We start from the raw sequence: 20886 nt of genomic DNA on the forward strand, positions 1-20886 counted from the left end.
GTTGTAATCTCATTTACTACCAGTTCTAAGTACCTTGCAACAAAAATTAGAAAATCTCAATAAATCTGACCTTATAGATTGCCATTCATTAGTTGAAGCTATTCAGCAAGGTTTAAATAAAAGGTAACTTATTAATTTGATTAATACATATGTTATTTAATTTTAAATAAGGATTTAATTGAAAAATATTATTTTATTTTAAACTATTGATTCAAAAGTATTAATTTCAATAAAACAAACAATGTCGCTTAATTTACTATATTTGATTTTAGATTTCTTACAATATTTGAAACAAAAGAATTAATAATAGCAGCATGTTTACATCCAAAATTTAAGTTAAACTGGTTAACCGGAGAAAAAAGAAAACGTGCTGAAAATTACTTGGAGGATTTATTGGGAATCCGATCAACTGAAAATTCTTCAAAAGCTGGAAAATCTGACGATCACGATGATTTTTTCATTTTTGAGCAAAAAACGGTGCAAAATGAATCTGAACAAGAAGAATTGCAACGGTTTTTAAAATCAAATAATTGTAATATAGAAATGTTAAACGACTATCCAAAACTTAAAAAACTTCTTATTAAATATAATACAGCTCTACCAAGCAGTGCATCTGTAGAAAGAATGTTTAGCATCGGTGGCTCTGTATTAACACCACAAAGAGGGCATTTAAATGATGATACTATGGAGCAACAAATTTTTTTAAAAATTAATAAAGAATTTCGATAAAATTTAATCATTTATTTTGTAATAAACCTTGAATGAAATCTTGCTTACAATTTTTTAAAAGTTTTTCTTATGCAAAATAATTTATTAGTTTGTATTGTAAAAAAGTAACGGAAATTGTAACGACTCGTTACTTTTTAGTAACTGTAACGGTAACGAGTTACTTTTTAGAAAAAATAACGGTAACGGTAATGAGTTACTTTTATAAAGTAACTTTCCCAACCCTGAATTTAAGCATGTGAGAAAGGATTCGCTGCTTTATTTTTTTAAACAGACGTTTTTGGAGATGGCGCGTTCGACAATGTCTTACTGTTTATTTCTTTCTTACCGTTTTATCCGTGATAAAACGTTTTTCTTCATATTTACTCAAGCCAATATTCGACAAAAATTATCTCGCAGTTTCGTTTAGTGTACGATAGATTTTATATTTGTACAGGTTTTTGGAAAACACATTTCTCTCCAGCACATTTCCGAACATATGTTTACATGTTTACACATGTAAAATATTTATGGTGAGAATTGAATTTTCTCTTCGATTCCAAGCCACGTTCGTTCTTTCGTTTCATTATACTGTATAGTTTCATAGGAAAGAATGTGTCTATTTATTCGCAGACGGTAAATATACGTCAGTAAGTAGTAGTGCTTTCAAATATGTCAAGAAACGTCGGTGAGAGAAACTTCGAGATGGCTTACTCCGGACTGACTTACGTGATGGAGACGCATACCGGCGCACCTGTTGCACGTTAATTCAAGATAAGGAAGGGGGAAGGGGAGAAAAAAACAAAAGATCGCATTGTGCATCTCGGTCAAACATTTAAACAATTTCTTTCAACTAGCGCCTTCGCGCTACCTGTTGAATCACACAGAATCGACAAATTTGAGCAAACGTCACCACGAACTGCGCTTTCCGTCAATCTTTGCAGTTTAGTTTGTTTATCAAACTTGACAGTAATCTTGTAAACTGTTGCTCGGGGCTATTGACGTTGGCAAGTTTAAATAATAGTGTGATTCTATTGCTTGACTATTATTTACATGGCAAAGATAAATTGTTGCAATATAACATTCGATCTCTCTCTTTCTCTCTCTTTGTGTGTGTGTATTTATTATATATGTGATGAATATATTATTGCAACATTATTATTACATACGAGCACGTTCGTATGTAATTAAACGCAAATTAATATTTATAATATATTATTTTTTATTGTATTTAATATAAACATGCATCACGAGATGCATGTTTCTATAAATTATGAATCCAATTTCTATCCAATTTTTATATTCGAATAGTTTAAAAGCGCTTCAAAAGTATTGTGAAAAACAATGGATATTTCAAATGCGTATTTTTTGTTGTTGATTTGTTAAATGGTTAAATTTAAAAAAATTTTATTTTTAACGATACAGTTGACGATAGATCTATTTACACAGCGAAGAAAAAAATCTGATGATAAGACGAGACATGACAAACTGGCATTTTGTCGCGATTTATCGGAATCGATGTTCCTAACAATGTGAAAAATAAATTTGATCGATCGCAAAATAATCAATAACATTGCCGGTTCATTGAAAGCAGCATCAAATTATTCAGCTTCTGCCGGGAAAGACCACGACATTTTTGGTGAGTGCTAAAAAAATGCATGCACATATTAGATTTAAGAGATTACAGATACACACAGAAATAAACTCGAAATGGAGAATTTTATGAAAAAGAATTCCATCCGTTTACAAAATTCTTTAAAAAAAAAGGCAAAAATGCTTGTTCATTTCTTTATGAAAGATATCATGTATACAAAATTTATCGAATCTTTTCGAATAAATTTAATAAGTTATTTTATCGCGCTAGTCGGGAGTAGGCGGGATTTATGAAGTTAAATGTGCTCGAAATTTAAAAGAGCTAAAATTGATCAAAGCGGAACGAACGCGAGACCGCGTAATGTGCCATGCGAAAGTAACGAAAATGGAACGTGACCCCATACATGATTTTTACGAATTACATTACAGTTGACCTCTTTTACATAAAGTATGTCATACGTTACTGTTGAAACTCTCAGTGCTACGGTGATCTAAAGCTGAAAGCTTTAAGCATGGAGAGAATAAAAATCGCGAAATACGAAAAAATAAGGATGTACAAGTGCAAGATATTTTTCCCGGGTATACCGTAGAATCTTTACGTATCTTGCCCGCAATAAAAGAAAGAAAAACATCTCTTTCAACCGTATTTGATATAACGAAATGCCGCAACGTGATATGATACAAAGTATAAACTCTTAATCGTTTTAAAATTATATTATTTTACAAACGTGTTTTTTTCTCTCTTTCAAGATTTCGACTAAACTTTATAAGTTTTACATGATAAATTTTAAATATATATTTGCGATAATAATCAGTATACAGTTAGACATTAACGATGTTAGATTATAATTACTTTGGCCTGTCTGGATTTGATTCTATAAAATAATAAACAGGTAATGGTATGCGCTAAATTACAATAGAAATAGCTTAGATCAATGAGAGGCAAATTTCACATCCCCGTGTACTTTTGCAGTCAATTTTCGAAAGGGGCTAAGGCAAGGATGCCGGTAACTAAACGGTGATAAAGCTTTAATTGCAAGAGAATCATGATTACCAGGGCCATTTCGTATACGCCGTATATACCAAAGGAACGATTACTAACCATGCCTTACGCCGGCTTGGTCGTTTGACGGAGTCTCGCCGGCATAATTCATTATACGATTAGATAATTAAGTTAATTGACGAAGAGTAATGGAAGACGGGCGGCGTCTTATTAGTCGTAAACTTTATGCTGAAACCGCATCACATCCTAGAAAATTATTACTTCACCCTCCACGTTCCTCGTTCAATTCGCGTTCTCTGGATCAATTTTATTTCTTTGACGGTTCATCGGCAAAAAAAATTTTTAAATAATGTCTCTTTCTTTTTCACAATTATATTTAGCGCATTAATATACACTAAAATTATTAGTAAATTATATTTAAATGAATATTTCCCCTCAAAAAAAAAAAAAAATAAACATATATACAAAATAAGGGAATCTCGAAATTGGCATATAAAAATGTAAATTTGAATCTTTTTAATTTTTTAGCACAAGAAATGCCATGCATTTTAGCTTTATATAGGAATACGTTTGTTATTCTGTGCGCAGCTAATACAAAAATCAACTCGAATTGCATTTTATCGATAAAAACGACTTCGGAATCCTATTAACGAACATTGTATAAACTCAAATTAGAAAATGCACCAAAATTGCAGATTAAATCGCGATTAGGGTCAGCGGTCACGTTTCCCCGATGAATTCGAATGCAGCTTTTGCCGCACAATTTCGTACGATTTAAATTCAGATCGCGCGCGATTAGATTAGGCATTTGTCCCGAGTTAGATGACTGGGAATTGGTTCGTCTACTTGACGGCGTTTTTAATCGCCCGGGATGCGCGCGTAAACGGAATTATTCGCCGATTGTTGCGCCTCAATATCGGATGTAATACATAGCGAGTATATACCGGCATACATAACCGGATGGCGAATAACAATGGTGCCAGGTTATTTCGACACGAATCCGTTTCTTTTTTCTCTCTTTTTATTTCATCCATTCCGACCGAATTGCAATCGGCTCGATTTTGGGCGCATTCAGATGCCGATGCGATGTTTCGCCGTGAGAATCATCCCGTCTCGTCGCGTCTCTCTTTTCTCTTTTTCCTCCTCGCTTTTTCTCTTTCTCGATCGCTTCTTTTCTCTATCGCGCGTCCATTTTCATTTGCGCCCGCACACGGAAATCGTGCCGTTCGATTAAACTCGATGTCCGCGATGCATCAATCGGCACGGGAGTAAATCGCATACGGCGCTAATTTATTAGACACCCGGCTTATACGTGAGAAAATACGTGAGAAAATATATGTCTTTGAATTTCGAAATGTGAGTTTTAATAATAATAATAATAAAATTTTGATGTTCTATTAATCGTTTTAATTTCGAAGATGGTTTTAAACACACGATATTTTCCTTAATTCTATAAATATGACTCTGTGTGTCTTGTAATCTCTTTATAGAAACATAATTCTACCCGATAATGCTTTTCATTGTCAAGCTTGCGTTCTCCACGCAAATGTATGCATCACAATAACGTGGTGGCGCATATATATCGTTCGCTGGCACCCGCGTATGCCTGCCAAATACACCCCCGGATATATATCGCTATTCAGAATATATGACATCATTATTCCCTTTCCGTGACTCATCTTTATTTCTCAAATTAGGGCGAACCGCGTTGAATGCATACCGAAGCAGTTAAAAAGCGGTGCACCAATTGGCAAAAGGCGATGCCCGTTTTATCGCGAGAAAAGTAGAACAACGACCATTAAAAATCTCTGTTTCACGACCGTCCGATAAATTGATTGTCTGCGAAATATTTTAATGTTAATCGTTTAATTTTTTAGAGAACTTAATTTCAATATTATCAAATTAAATCGGTTTTTTTTGGGGGGGGGGGGGAGGGTTTGAAAAGAATTGAAATTATAAGCGATCGAAATGATTCCTGATGGCAAATCGCGAATAATAAATGCGACGTCTTTATTTTCTCTCATACTGAAAGTGAGAAATTAAAGTTAAACGTATATATCGAGTTGAATCGATGAAAATTAAATATTCTCTCTTCCCCACGAAAATTATTACAAAGGTATATTCATTTCTCAAAGTACAATATATATTATCTGCATCACAAGTATGTGCAATAGGATATAAATTACTGGCAACGCAAATAGCGATTTGCCATTTTGAGAGAAATTGACATAGATTACGGTAACGAAAACTATCGAGCCGAACTGTACACGAGACCGTGTATTAAGAATGAGTCAAATATACATTGTGAAATCAGGACGTGGCTTAAATGGCCGGTGGGAGATTACACACAACGGAAGATGAAGAATGCGCGTGTCGGTGGTGTTCTTATCCTAGCGAAACTGCATATACGGGCGTACTCGACGAAAAAAAAAAAAAGAGAGAGAGAGAGAGAGAAAGAAATACAGCGACGGGAATAGTGCGGTGGAACACAAAAGATACAATAGGCGGTGAAAACTTTTCTGGAGGAGAAAGAGGACGAGGGAGAGACGGTAGTTGAGGGATATGGTATTGAAACGCACAGGCTCGCCGAAAGAATTCAGGTCAATGGAAAAAGGCCCGGTAGGAATACGGCAATACTCTTTTTACCGCTTTGAAGTTCCATCGGAGTTCTAATCCCTTTTCTCTATTCGATCACTTCGACATTTTCGACTTTTAATGTCGCGGAAAGTCTCGGCGAAACACTATTGCGTTCTTTTATTCTTCCACCAAAGATATTACTCATGTCCCATTGATTTTCTGATCGTATCTTCTTCGTAAAAGAAGTGTTTTGAATATAGAGATAAATATGAAAAATACATTTTTATAATGCTTATATATATATATATATCTGATGTGTAGTTAAAGATATATTAAAGATACATTCTACAATGTACGTAACATTTTCATGTATTCATGCGACTAGATAAACTTTAAATGCATACCGGTGTTTTGCATTGCCGAAGTTATCATACACGTGTAAGAAATTACACCTGAGAATGTGTATACATATTTATAGGGATCGCTTCGTGGACACGTTATACGTGCCGTCGCTGTGCCTGTTGAATTTGCCTGCCTAACCAATTTCCAGATCTTTTTACCTGTTGCTCCGATATAAACCATATTCAAATATCTTCGTGCTTTATCTCTTTTCGATAATAAATATTGAACGACAATATATATATATACATATATATCAGGGTTGGGAAAGTTACTTTATAAAAGTAACTCGTTACCGTTACCGTTATTTTTTCTAAAAAGTAACTCGTTACCGTTACAGTTACTAAAAAGTAACGAGTCGTTACAATTTCCGTTACTTTTTTACAATACAAACTAATAAATTGTTTTGCATAAGAAAAACTTTTAAAAAATTGTAAGCAAGATTTCATTCAAGGTTTATTACAAAATAAATGATTAAATTTTATCGAAATTCTTTATTAATTTTTAATAAAATTTGTTGCTCCATAGTATCATCATTTAAATGCCCTCTTTGTGGTGTTAATACAGAGCCACCGATGCTAAACATTCTTTCTACAGATGCACTGCTTGGTAGAGCTGTATTATATTTAATAAAAAGTTTTTTAAGTTTTGGATAGTCGTTTAACATTTCTATATTACAATTATTCGATTTTAAAAACCGTTGCAATTCTTCTCGTTCAGATTTATTTTGCACCGTTTTTTGCTCAAAAATGAAAAAATCATCGTGATCGTCAGATTTTCCAGCTTTTGAAGAATTTTCAGTTGATCGGATTCCCAATAAATCCTCCAAGTAATTTTCAGCACGTTTTCTTTTTTCTCCGGTTAACTAGTTTAACTTAAATTTTGGATGTAAACATGCTGCTATTATTAATTCTTTTGTTTCAAATATTGTAAGAAATCTAAAATCAAATATAGTAAATTAAGCGACATTGTTTGTTTTATCGAAATTAATACTTTTGAATCAATAGTTTAAAATAAAATAATATTTTTCAATTAAATCCTTATTTAAAATTAAATAACATATGTATTAATCAAATTAATAAGTTACCTTTTATTTAAACCTTGCTGAATAGCTTCAACTAATGAATGGCAATCTATAAGGTCAGATTTATTGAGATTTTCTAATTTTCGTTGCAAGGTACTTAGAACTGGTAGTAAATGAGATTACAACATAATAAGAATGCTAATTGGTCGATTTGCTTATGGCTTTACGGTTAAGATAAAAATTTTATCACGCACAATAGCAAGAATAATATCTTAAATAAATCAAAAAATTTGAAAAAAGTAACGATAAAAGTAACTGTTAAATTCGTTACTCGTTACCGAAAAATGTAACGAAGTTACTTTTTCCGTTACAAATAAAATTTGTAACGCCATTACCGTTACAGTTACCGAAAAAAAGTAACTGTAACGGTAACGGCGTTACAAGTAACGCGTTACTTCCCAACCCTGATATATATATATATGCATGTGTGTGTATGTGTGTGACATGGATAGAAGTAAAATTATAGATAATCCCTGAAAAATTCTAACGATTATTTTTCTTAGCCCTCAAAACGATAAAAACAAAAGTTAAAAAGTTCCAAAAATTTTCAGAGATTTTTTTTTACTGGAAATGTTTTTAAGTCTTCGTAAGTTAAACTTATTTTTTCTTCTTTCAAAATCTGGCCTTTTCTTCTAAGATCTAGATAAATATTATTAAAAAAGATTCTATTGAAAAGTATTATGAACAAAATCGATTTTAATCCGGATGAAAAGATTAGTTATTTATATATCTTTATCATTTTGCATTTAGTTGCTAGAATTTTTTTTTTATACATCCTAGAGAAAACTAATATTTTTTAGATTATAACTCTATCAATTACGTCAAAAATTCTAAAAATAAAGTGCTGGTTCCATAGAAGTCACTGAAGCTCGATTCTTATTTTAGCAGATAATGCATTATCGATGTTCCATGTAAGATTTCCGAAACCGAACACCGCTATGCAAGAATCCGTGCTCGATAATGTCACTTTATCATGTTACGTTTGATTTGACACTAAAACGAGGGAGAATAAATTCAAGAAAGCAAGAATTTTCTTTGGTCAGTTTTCTGACCATTTTTTATTTCCTTTTTACGTTCTGCCAATTCTATTCGAAACATTTATAAATATATCAATAGAAGAGAAATGATCATTTTTATTTGATACAAAAATACTTTTTTTTAAATATAAAGAGATTTAAAATTGTAGATAAGACTATTTTTGAAGAGAACTTGTAAAAAAAAAAAAAATATTATTTTCAAAGATAATTGTACGTAATTACATCATTTTCAATTTTTACATCGTTTTATTAATAATGTAACTCATTTGATTTGATATTTTAAAAGCTTTACGACGCCGAAGATTACCTGAAAAACTTGATTCCAGAAAAATTATTTTCATTCCCTCAATTCCCGAAATATTTCGTGTCTAAAGAAGAGTCGACAGTTTTAATAGTCTATCATCATTTTCCCAAAGCGTACTGTAAATAACGGAGTTAATGCGTTTTTCGAGCATTAGCTTTGCCAAAATTGAGAGATCAATAAGCATTATAAGAAACGTGAGAACGAGGAGCGCGCCTTTTCGAGTTCCGGTGCTTTTGAGAATATTTTAAAGTATCGGCATAAATGTGGAAAAAATATGTATTTAATATATGAAATATAAGAGTAAAAGATATGCTTGATTTTTTTCAAATTGGTTCTTTTTTTTTTTTTTTTTTTTTTTTTTTTTTTTTTTTTTTTTTTTTTAAGAAAAAATATATTAACACGAGTTATTAATAAGTGTACATATATTATCATTTTCTCTTAAATATTTTTACTTGATTCTATTCTAGTTTTTTTTTTTTTAATTAAAAAATTTTATATATTTCGTTGAAATAAAAAAAATACGATGTAGTAAAATTTGCCCAGAGTTACATCGTATATATGGAGTTTACAATTTCAAACAAAAATGGTGTGCGGGTGGCCTTTACAGGAGTAGTTTATACACAAATGTCTACAGAATTGGTAGTTGAGGGGGAGTTGTAGGGAAAAGAAAGGGCTCGTGCGGGGGATTGCGCAGTCACCGCGAATCAAGTTAAACTTTAATCAGGCATAAATGACGGGCGCGAACGTAACTTTTAACGGACCGATAAAAACCGGGAAATGAAAATCGTCAACGCGGGTATCGGGGTCCTGGCGCTGATAATGGCGTCGCAATGCAACGGATGGCCGTTTTTACTGATCGCGTTATCGTTATGTCGCTTCGTGCCCCGCCGACAAAGGCGCTCCAACGACAGATTTATGTATTCTACCATCGACTGGAGAAACTTTTCCAAGCGACGCTGAATAATTCTTGTTGGATGCGATTCTTTCGTGGAAATTCCGGCTAGCTTGGCGACCGAAACCCGACGACCGAACGAATGACCGATCGATCGTTCCGCGTCGTCGCTTTGCTATAAGGAGTAATGAAAATAGGGGGGGAGGGTGGTAGAAGGCAAGAGAAGATAGAAGGGTGATATGACGTGTTGATGAACTATAACTTTATGGGATATCGAATATTAATATCGAGGTGTAGTTTAGAATATATATTTGGTTATATGCCTGCGTGTGTGTTGTGATATTAATTATTGCGCTAACGTAGCTAAAACTTTGATAGAAACCGAGAACGAATTACATATTGTACTCATTATTTTATATGTGGTATATAATTAATCGAAGGTACAGCAAATTTTCTTGTTACGTTGATTTTACGTTTAAAATAGGAGGAAATTTATCAATTATATATTAATATATAACATTAATTAAGATAATTTAATATTAATAATTGGACAATATTAAAATTTACATATAGCGAAGATATAAAAATCTTTTGAAAAATCTTTTATAACTTTTCGTATCTCTCAACAGATAATGTGAATTTTATTAAACTAAAATGGCTCTCTTATCTGTTGGCAAATAATTATATCTGTTGGCATATTATACTTTTAATAGCATTTCGTGACTGTACAATAATCGCGATCGTTACGCTATTTTGTAGAACAATTTTATTTCACATTGCATGCATATCATAGACGATCTAAATGGTCGATACACACAACAGCCTTGTATAAACGTATTATTAACGATCGCGGTGAATATTTTGATACTCTTAAAACGATGCTATCCACGAAGTTTTACTAGCGAAAATCTAAAATATTTGTTATACAATTTAAATTAACGAATAATTAATCAAAGATCAAAAATATATCTAATAACAATATAGTTTAAATAATGTTTCAATATAATAAAATTTAACAAAAAAATTACATTTTCTCTCCCTCTCTCCTTCTCAATATAATAGAGAAAAGAGAGAATACCGATAACACTTATATATTTTTATTTCTTTGCTCGTATAATTTCTGTTCTATCGTTTCTTTTTTGTCGTCTTATCTAAGAAAACTTTTATTTTTCTAGACACTTTCGTTTTCTGTGTCCAGGGAATTCGATTAAATGACATTTATCTAGAAAGTCTGAGAAAGATGCAGTTGGTATTAGAAAACTTCATCCGTCAATGGTAGCATGGTATTAATTTGCGGCGTCTCTTTTAGGTACCTACCTTACTACTTAGATCCTTTTGCTGCTCCTCACCTTGCTCTCCCTTTCTCTTTCCTTTCCTACCCCTTCTCTCTCTCTCTCTCTCTCTCTCTCTCTCTCTCTCTCCTCTTCTCTCTGACAGCAACTCTTTGTGCGAGCTTCGCGAGCTTAGCCAAGGTAGATGGTAGTCAAAGGTACATCACTTAAAACTTACATCCTAGCAAAGTCCGTAACTTACATTTAAAGGCAGGGATAGAGTGGACCAACAGAGGACCAAAGGCTTGTGGTATCCTCGGGGGTTGCTTCGCGAATACAGCGGATAGACGGTAGTAACGAACAAGAGAGAAAGACAGAGAGAGAGAGAGTCATGGTCGTCCCTCTTTAATTTGAAACAGCGTGCACTCGTCGCCTTTGAAGCAGTCTCGCTCAGTGTCGTGTAAGTAATCAGTTGAGCTTCCGTCCGGCGTTGCTGTTCTGCTACTTGTATCCGCATTGCCTCGGGACTAGCGTTCCTCCATAGACTCCTTCTTTTCAAAAGATGGAGATTTGTCAAAAAAAAAAAAAAAAAAAAAAAAAATATCATCTTCTCGTCCACTAGATGTATTGTATATTCTGTAAACTCTGCGCTGCATATAAAGCTGCGAGTCATGTTGAAATTGTAAAAAGGAAATAGCGATTAAGTGTATGATTAAATCTTTTCATAAAAATACTTCAAATTTGAAGAAGAGACTATCGTGTCAATTTGAATTCTTAATTATGATTGGAATTATAATTATGAAATAATTAAATAATTCTTTATCGATGATAGAACAATGATAATGGCAGGAATAATTGCTTTCAAGAGTATCGCAATTTCTTTCTAATGGACGCGATACCGATGTTAACCCGGAATTTTTCCGCGGATTGTATTTTCGCGGGAAAGAAAGCACTGGCCCTCCGCGGGCCAGGACGTTCATCGATCTTACGTGAATCACCGAAGGACCAACTTATTGTTAGTCGCGGTATTCCCTCTAGTCTAACGCAAGTCTGACCTTTATCGCTGCTCCCGGCGAGACGCCTCTCTGGAAAATCCCAACGAGACAAGTGGTCGTAAGAGGACGGGGGAGGAAAAGGGGGATGCATAAGAGGGAGGGATCCGGGGTCTACCGGTTTCTTGAAACAAATAAGGGGAAGCACGCGGCCTCTCTCTCTCGGCCGTCGTTCCGCCTTAATTTGCGACATCGTGTCGCACCCGTGTCTTTGAAGTAGTTTTGTCCTTCGCCGCATCGTCGCGTCTCCTAGGGAAAGAGGCGAACAACGGTGCCGACGCGACGGTAGGCCACTTGTCTGACATAATTCTGATCTACTCTACTAGTCTTACTCGATCTTGTCTCACTCGAACCGCGTATATCTCGATAACGTACATAAAAGTGAGTGAAAATCTTTCTCTTGTAATGTTAAAGTTATATACATATTTTTTACGTCCCAGTATTATTTACAGGAAATTTTTCAGACCGCCCTATAAATCGGGGCATCCAAGAGACGCGAGACTCGCACTTTGCGACTTCCCGGCCAATGTTCGAATGGAATGACGTTGAATACATTGCGGAATTAGAGGTAATTGAAGCGGGGCGATCACACATTGCGCTTATGGCTGGCGAGAATAATCAAACTACAAAGATTAATGATGAATTCATGTAGTAAAATAAGCTCGGCTGGCTCGCACGCTTGCAGATCGATAGATTACGCGCGAGAGTGGGAACGAATTAATCCGTCGGAATAGAACGTACATATCCGTGTGTCACAATGTCGCGGAATTGCGCTGATGAGCCTCCAGCTGACAATGCACGAATTACAAAAATTTTAGCCGTTCCGCTTGCATTCGCTTTAATATCAAATTTTCCCCTCGTGAGAACGACTATCAATCACACTGTGGAAATGTTACTGTGTCCAATACTATCACATGTACGAAGTAAAAGAAAGAGATAAATAGAGGCTGTAATATAAAATGACGGAATTTCAAAAATACTAGTATTCATACGTCGAAATTTGTGCTAATCCAATGTTTGGAGAAATTTGAATCAATCGCGATTTCAACGTGAATCGGAAAAAAATAAGTCGCGAACAGAATCGCCGAACGATTGCATCATCATCAGATACGCGAGCGTTATTGATTCATGACCTCGTAAAGATATTCGATCTCGAGTAAGATGCGTCTTGATGCGTCCGTGTTATTCGACAGAACCGGATGACTCTCGAGCTCGACCAAACTCAATTCACTCGGAATTCAAATTAAGGCTCGAGTCGCGCTCGCTCCTCTTTCGTCACGTATTTCCGCTCTTCCCGTATTTCACCTATTTCTCTCTCTCTCTCTCTCTCTCTCTCTCTCTCTCTCTCTCTCTCTCTCTCTTCCGTCTGTTTTACTCGCGCTCCTTTCTCCGGGTGAATTTCATTACAGTGCGTATCTCAACCGAAATGTATCCGCGTCCACGTCGTTGCACGTATGCACGTATAATTCTTGCTCGTTTTCCCGACGCATCCATGTGCATGTCTGCACCGCTCACAATGCGCTGCTCCCTTTACGGGCGAGAATTACAGACCGCGTTCGCTCGAGGGAAGAATATTTAGAGGAAGAGGTGAGGCAGAGACAGGATAAATCAATGTTGGAACGGGTGAGCTGTATGCGGGGTTGATTTTGAATGGACCGCTGCGGATCTCTCACAAACGGTGTAAATTGAAATTTATTTTAAATGTCGCTTAGTTGACAGTTTATAGCAATACTCTCATATTGTAACGAAATTCGATATTATATCGGACATTTTTGTTCAAACACGTGCAATCAAAGTGTTAAATCTACGATAAAACCTCTTTTTTTTTTTTATATATGAAATATATACGTTTCTTTTACTATTTTTATTATCTGTTCCGATTTTTTTATAATTCAACATTTTTCCGTAATATTATTTCGTAATATAATTTTAAAATTGACTGACTTTCTACATCTTAATATCTATTTCTGTAATACGAGAATCCATGTGTCAATCGCGATTCTTTTTACAATTATCTGATATTTGTTCACAATTTTCGTTTTTGAACGGATTGCAATAGCAAAACTTGAGTTTCTATTTTTCAAAGTCAAATTTAAATAAATTTTTTTTTTCCCAAACGTCTCCACTCTTTCCGATTATTTACGAGCAGTCATAATTCTGTTATCGGAAACCTTAGCGGATATGGTGCCCTTAGGGACCCCTCGCATCTAATTGTAACCGAATACTTATACTTATATTGGCAAAAGGATATGCGAAAGGTATTGTGCGATATTTTTGTCAAGATTATCGTTCGGTAGCTTTTTTTCCGAAGGCCGGGTTATTCTCGGGTCGGTAATTGCAACACAATACTCTGTGTGCGATGGCCAAAGGGGGCGGGTAACGAAGTACAAGCCTGAGATAGGGCAACGGGGCGCATCGAGAGTTCGTTATAATAATCGTTATGTTAATCGAGCGTTCTCGGGTATAGGCGAGGGTCGAAAGTAAATTTCATATCCATTAACCAGCAAATTTGCTTAAAGCCTTCTGTGCAAGTAGTTAATGGTCTTACGATTTACATCACACGAACGCATGTTGTTACGCATTGCGAAAATACAGCGAATTGTGTAGTATAATCCACAAATAGTATTGTACGTTTTGTATAGACTATACAGGATTCCAGAATCCCAAAATTGTACGTACAATTAAAAGACGGCATTTTACATAAAACGCATTTAACTATATAAATAAAATTTAAAAGGGATATTAACGTAAGATATTTTTTTAAATTACGTGCTTTTATTTAAAAATCACTCGCAACTCTTGTACTGGATTTATCATTATTGATCAAGACAGCCATCTTCAACTTTTCTCTTTTGAGAGAGAGAGAGAGAGAGAGTGAGAGTCTCGGGGTGGGGGGAAGCTTTCCGAAAATATATGCGAGTTTCGATCGAACAATAGGGAGTGGCGCAAAAGTTATCGGTGGCTATCACACTTGGCCCTTTCTCTCTCTTTCTCTCTCCCTCTCCTCTCTCTGGCTTTCATCAATTTATTGCCGCCCACTTGCAGTTCGGTGCTAAACTATTTATTAACGCCGGCTAACTTACTCGCCGCAGAACTTTGATCTGCGTTAAACGAATTACTGCGTGAACACCATAAACTGGAATATTCAGCACTCGGTGCGCGCACGCGCGATATAGGTCGACGCGCTCTTCCATGGAACCCGCGATTAAATTGTCCAAATGGAGTGAAACGCGAACGAATTGAAAATGTCTTTGTCCTTGAGAAATTTCACGGCAGAAATATATTCCGAAGACGTTTATGTGAGAAACGTGCGTTCATTCTAGTAATTAGAATCGTGGTGTAAAATTTTAATGAGGCCATTGAAATTAATGAAAAAAATACGGAGAAACACGTTTACGTATATATTAAATATTGTATTCAAATATATCATCCTTAGCATGTTGAGATGGAGTTTTCATGAAATTTACAAAACTGTGCGAAAATAAGAATGAAAGATCGAACGATGAAATATCCACGAGTCAAGAATTGCATGTTGTTTTGTACTGAAAAAAGTTTTGGCAATACGCCGAACACGCTCGAGATATTCGAAAATTTCATCTTAACGGTACTTCCGCGTGAAATATAGCTCGAATGAATTTTGAATTTCGTCGAATTTTAAAGAATTCGTCGCGTAATTCAACTCCGGCGCGGCGATTAAAATAAAAATTCACCGCAGGATTTCGCTCGGAGACGGCCGACGAATGCGGGGACATTTATTGGACGGCCTTTAAAGGTGATTTTCCAGCGGTAGCGGTTATTCGGCGAACGATACTGGCTTTCGCATTCGCGCGCGAACGTAAAGGATCGTAAAGGGAGCTAAACGAGAAGTCGCGATGTGATCGGGACCGGGGATGGCGGCGGCACGAGATCTACGTATGGGAGTGCTTTACGACTTCGCTTACTTTACATGAAAAGCATTCTCGCGATTAATGGACGACTTCTCGTTAACGAACTCCGACTGTGAATTATCGGCACATGAAATTTCCAAGACGGGTCGGGACCATCTTTTGCCTTCTTTCCGGTACGCGGAGCATTTCGGCGCGCGACGCCCATAAATTATAATCGTCGATTAAAACTTTATTGCCGGCGTTGGTTCCCGCGACGTACTCCGCGATATTGCGAATGCCGAACGTACGGGGAGAGAAAATTTCAAAGTTCAGCGCTTCGTTCGAAAATTCTCCCGCCGCGTATCCTATTAAATCTGAAAATTGTCTCTTTCTCTCCTTCCTCTCCCTCCGCCGGTTTGGCGCAAAGAATCGTTATCGGGCCGACAAAGAAAACGCACGAAAGTTTCGCGTGTACAGCGCGGGAGCCTCTCCAAATCGCAAGTTTGCCTAAAAGTTCGGCTGATAACGTTCCCATCGGTGCTGAATTAACGCACGATCCTTTCGAAATAGGCGACACTTGAGCACGCGAATATTTGCCGCCGCGAAAAAAAAAAAACAACGATTCGCCGCGATGCGATTGTATAGTTACGTTAAAAGCACTCACCGCGCTCGCATTTCGAGTTTCGTTATTATCGAAATTATCCGTTAGAACTACACGCCGTAGCGCGTGTTTTCGTTGGCCTTTATAATGCATGGATACGATACCGAGCTGCTGCTATCTAACAATTAGCGGCCGTCGCTTATAATGGCTGCATTATACCGCGTATGTGCACACGAAGGATGTATAATACTAACCGTTACAATCGCGTACATATTACAATTGACGTCTACATCCGTTCTATTATCTTTATAATGCCCAACGCATTAGCGTGTTCGCGATAAACATACGGATCTGCTTGATCCGCCCAAGTAACGCTGCATTTGCCGCTATAAGCGGCAAGCGTAAAGGTGTATCCAACTATGCAATATTTTATAAAGGAGAGTTAAAAAGTACTCTTATAGTGTCTTGAATTTTAAATAAATGGATTTGACAAAGAACCCCGCAATAATCATATGGAAAATCTGTCCCGGTCAAATCAATTGGTTTTTACATATGTTGTAGCTTATGACCTACTGAACAAAAGATGTAATGGGCACAAAGCTCAATAATGGACAGTTATCGAGTTATAACCAGTCAAACGTGAAAAATTCGGGCTGCCGAATAGTCAAATCTCGGAAGGTATTGATTTTTTTGAAAAATGTTTGAAACAAACATAGTAGGGTTTTACAAAATCTGTTAGTTGGTGACATTATTTGTGAATTTTGAATGACCTTGAAAAGCTCCGTGAATAAAAATCTTTATGTGTCACAGCAGAGATAAGGATCCCACGGTTCGTCACTCCCGTAGTATTTTTTGACTCCAAACCCTCTCTGCTGTGTATGTGTGTGTATGTGTGGGGTAATAAAATAAATGATCTTATTGTATATTACTCATTATTTGGATCCTGATGTGGTGGTCTCTGAGCGGCATCTAATATTGTGTTCAATAATGATGAAGAGGGATAACGAACATTGGGCTGGTGTCGTGCATATCCTAAATACCACAATACGCTGGTTACATGTGCACATGTACCCACAGTCCGTGCGCCTGACTTACAGGTGCAGTAATAATCAAAAATCGCCTCCCTCTCATCATCTATATTATCTGCATCTCTTATGTTGTAAGCTATAAATATTTGATGTTTTGTAGCATTACGGAATCGTGAAAACACTCGCACCCTTATGAAACCTTGTTCATCAAACAACGAATCCAATTGAAATTCTTCTTATGCATCACGCTGCATCTTATCTTGAATATAAGATCTTGCTAGACGAACCTGAAATGTACCAATAGTCAAATCTCGTAAATATTCTAATGTTAGGCGTGGAAAGTCACGTAACTGTCCTTCATGTAAATGTATCCATTGTGCATTTCTATAGCACATCCTTTCTACTTCAACTCGCGCTTGAACAATATTAACCTCTCTAGATTTATCAAGAAGTTCTCTTGCTAATCCTGCATTAGCTTCTTCCATTAAAACTAAAGGATGATATCTATTAATTATAGCACCTGCAATGTTATAAAACTCGCCCAAGTGATGAAGATGAGGCATTATAATTGTATGATCGAAAAACTTGAACATAGACTTGATATGTCCATTTCTAGTCAATTATATTAGTTCTCAAGAAGTTTTAGTAGAAAAAAGGTTCATCAAAAATATTTTGAAAATAATAAAAAATAGGCATTTTTGTGGAAGATTTTTGTTCACGGAGCTTTTCAAGGTCATTCAAAATTCAAAAAAAATGTCGCAAACTAATAAAATTTTGTAAAACCCTACTATGTTTGTTTCAAACATTTTTCAAAAAAATCAATACCTTCCGAGATTTGACTATTCGGCAGCCCGAATTTTTCACGTTTGACTGGTTATAACTCGATAACTGTCCATTATTGAGCTTTGTGCCCATTACATCTTTTGTTCAGTAGGTCATAAGCTACAACATATGTAAAAACCAATTGATTTGACCGGGACAGATTTTCCATATGATTAGTGCGGGGTTCTTTATGCAGAGAATTGAAATAATGATATGATTTATATATAGGAGCTAAAAACATATAATTAATATTTTTTCTAATCAATAACAGAAAACTTTTAGACTACGAATACTGTGAAATTAGAAAAATTGCAAAAAACAGAAACGAACAATTTATTGGAAATTTTTCATTATTACAGGCATATAATAACTGCGTTATATTTTTCGTTACAGTTTTTCAGGTGAATAACTTTCGAACGGATCGATAAATATCGGAATAAAATATTGCACAAATGCTCGTTAAAATTTTATCAATATACTTATATCAGAGTTGAGAACGTTACTTTGTAAAAGTAACTCGTTACCGTCACCGTTACTCAAAAACTAACGAATCGTTACTATTCCCGTTACTTTGTTTATAATATATTAACTCTCGATACTATATAATATATTAATATTAAATTAGTATATTATAATTAATACTAATATATAATACATGAATTCTTAATATTAATATAGAAATACCAAGTTTATACATTTCTATATATTTCTTTTTATTAATTTATAATATATATAAACCATAAACTATATTACTATATAATAATATAAATTGTTAATTAATAATATAAATTCTTAATCTCTTAAGGTAAATCGCAATCTTTCCTTTATCAAATAAATTTTGCTAAGATATTTTATTTATTTTTAAGAGGAGTTGATGCTCCACGGTATCATCATTTAGATGACATCTTTGCGGCTTTAATATAAGGAGATGATTGATTGGCCACGGCCATTCTTATCATGCGTATCATGCGTTGACGCGTTCTATGTTTCAGAGCCATTAGTCAAAAACAAAGTAACTGTTAAAATCGTTACTTGTTAGTGAAAAAATGTAACGGCGTTACCGTTACCGTTCCAGACGACGAAAAGTAACGTCGTTACCAATTCGTTACAAAAAAAAAAGTAACGGTAACGGTAACGGTTACAAGTAACGCGTTACTTCCCAACCCTTATATATATACAGGGTGGTCCTCGTAACGGTCGCCACGATTTTTAAGGCACAATAATCTGACATAAAAAAGTTTCAAACAAAAGTTGTGTGGCTTCAAGGAGGCCATAAGATGGTGACAATGATTTGACCTTGGAAAATCATTTGAAGGTCATGTGAAGGTCAACTTTAAAATCTTAAATGGAAACCCCTATTTTTTATTTAGTATTCTTGTAGCTGACATCGAGAGCTTTCCAAAACACTATAACAAAGTATTTTTTTATTAAGCACTTTTTGAGTTATTTTATATTTTAATCTGACATATTTTGATATAAAAAATAAAATATTTCGTAAAATATTCAGTTTTCGATAATTTTACCGTAATACTTCTATGTACAGAATAATAAGGCAAATTAATTAGTGCCAAAAAAAACAAATAATTGTTTTAAAAAATACATTGTAAATAATTTTCTTAAAAACAATTTTTTTTTTATACTAATTGATTTGTCTCATTATTCTGTACATAGAAGTATTACGGTAAGATTATCAAAAACTAAATATTTTACGAGATATTTTATTTTTTATATCAAAATATGTCAGATTAAAATATAAAATAACTCAAAAAGTACTTAATAAAAAAGTACTTTGTTATAGTGTTTTGGAAAGCTCTCGACGTCAGATACAAGAATACTAAATAAAAAATAGGGGTTTCCATTTAAGATTTTAAAGTTGACCTTCGCATGACCTTCAAATGATTTTCCAACGTCAAATCATTATCACCATCTTATGGCCCCCTTGAAGCCACACAACTTTTGTTTGAAACTTTTTTATGTCAGATTATTGTAAGTGCCTTAAAAATCGTGGCGACCGAGGACCACCCTGTATATATATGAATAATTTGCATATGCTATTATCTATACACTCGGATAATGCACGATTGTCGCGATAGAGATGGTCGATCGGCAGAAATGTAGGTTGGGATCTCGTAAGACGATTGTGACTGCGGGATGCGGGATAATTAATCACTCGCGTATTACGTCCATGTGCGTACGCGCGTGACACGCGGCTGCATCATGCGCGTGCATGATGGAACATGGAATAATTATCGTTTCCGTCGTTGCGTGACGCACACGTTATTTTCCTCTGAATCCGCACGTAATTAACGACGGATTACAGCTACTGGTTAATTATCACAAAGCCCACTTCTAGATTGGCGGTTGTTACGCCGCTGAACGTGTCACTTTGCTCTAACGATTGCTCGTCACTCGATCGATTATTATTTTAATGGTTTATAAAATGAGCAGAAGTCAATGTGTATCAAAAATTGTCGGATATTGGAACGACGCATAATTTAATTCTAATTAAAAATTTCCATATCTCATTATATATATTCCCGATGATATAAGTATCAAAATTAAAAATATAATTGCGAAATTATTGTGAAAATTATTTGTAACTCATTCAAGAAAATTAACTGTGCTAGATTTCTCGATACGCACTCTTCATAT

The 20886-nt window shown here is 35.1% G+C and overlaps 1 long non-coding RNA gene across 1 annotated transcript in view; it reads left to right on the forward strand.

The window, feature by feature from the left end:
• Nucleotides 1–2173: 2173 nt before the first annotated feature.
• The window catches only part of LOC138936986 (uncharacterized), a 129154-nt gene continuing 110441 nt past the window's right edge, over nt 2174–20886 (forward strand). The window contains exon 1 of the long non-coding RNA XR_011447450.1: nt 2174–2344. This is a non-coding gene — a long non-coding RNA (uncharacterized lncRNA). The remainder of the gene's footprint in view (nt 2345–20886) is intronic.

Source organism: Polyergus mexicanus, unplaced genomic scaffold (genome assembly GCF_030449975.1).
Source record: "Polyergus mexicanus isolate NDT 795.1 unplaced genomic scaffold, iyPolMexi1.0 SCAF_10, whole genome shotgun sequence".
NCBI lineage: Eukaryota > Metazoa > Arthropoda > Insecta > Hymenoptera > Formicidae > Polyergus > Polyergus mexicanus.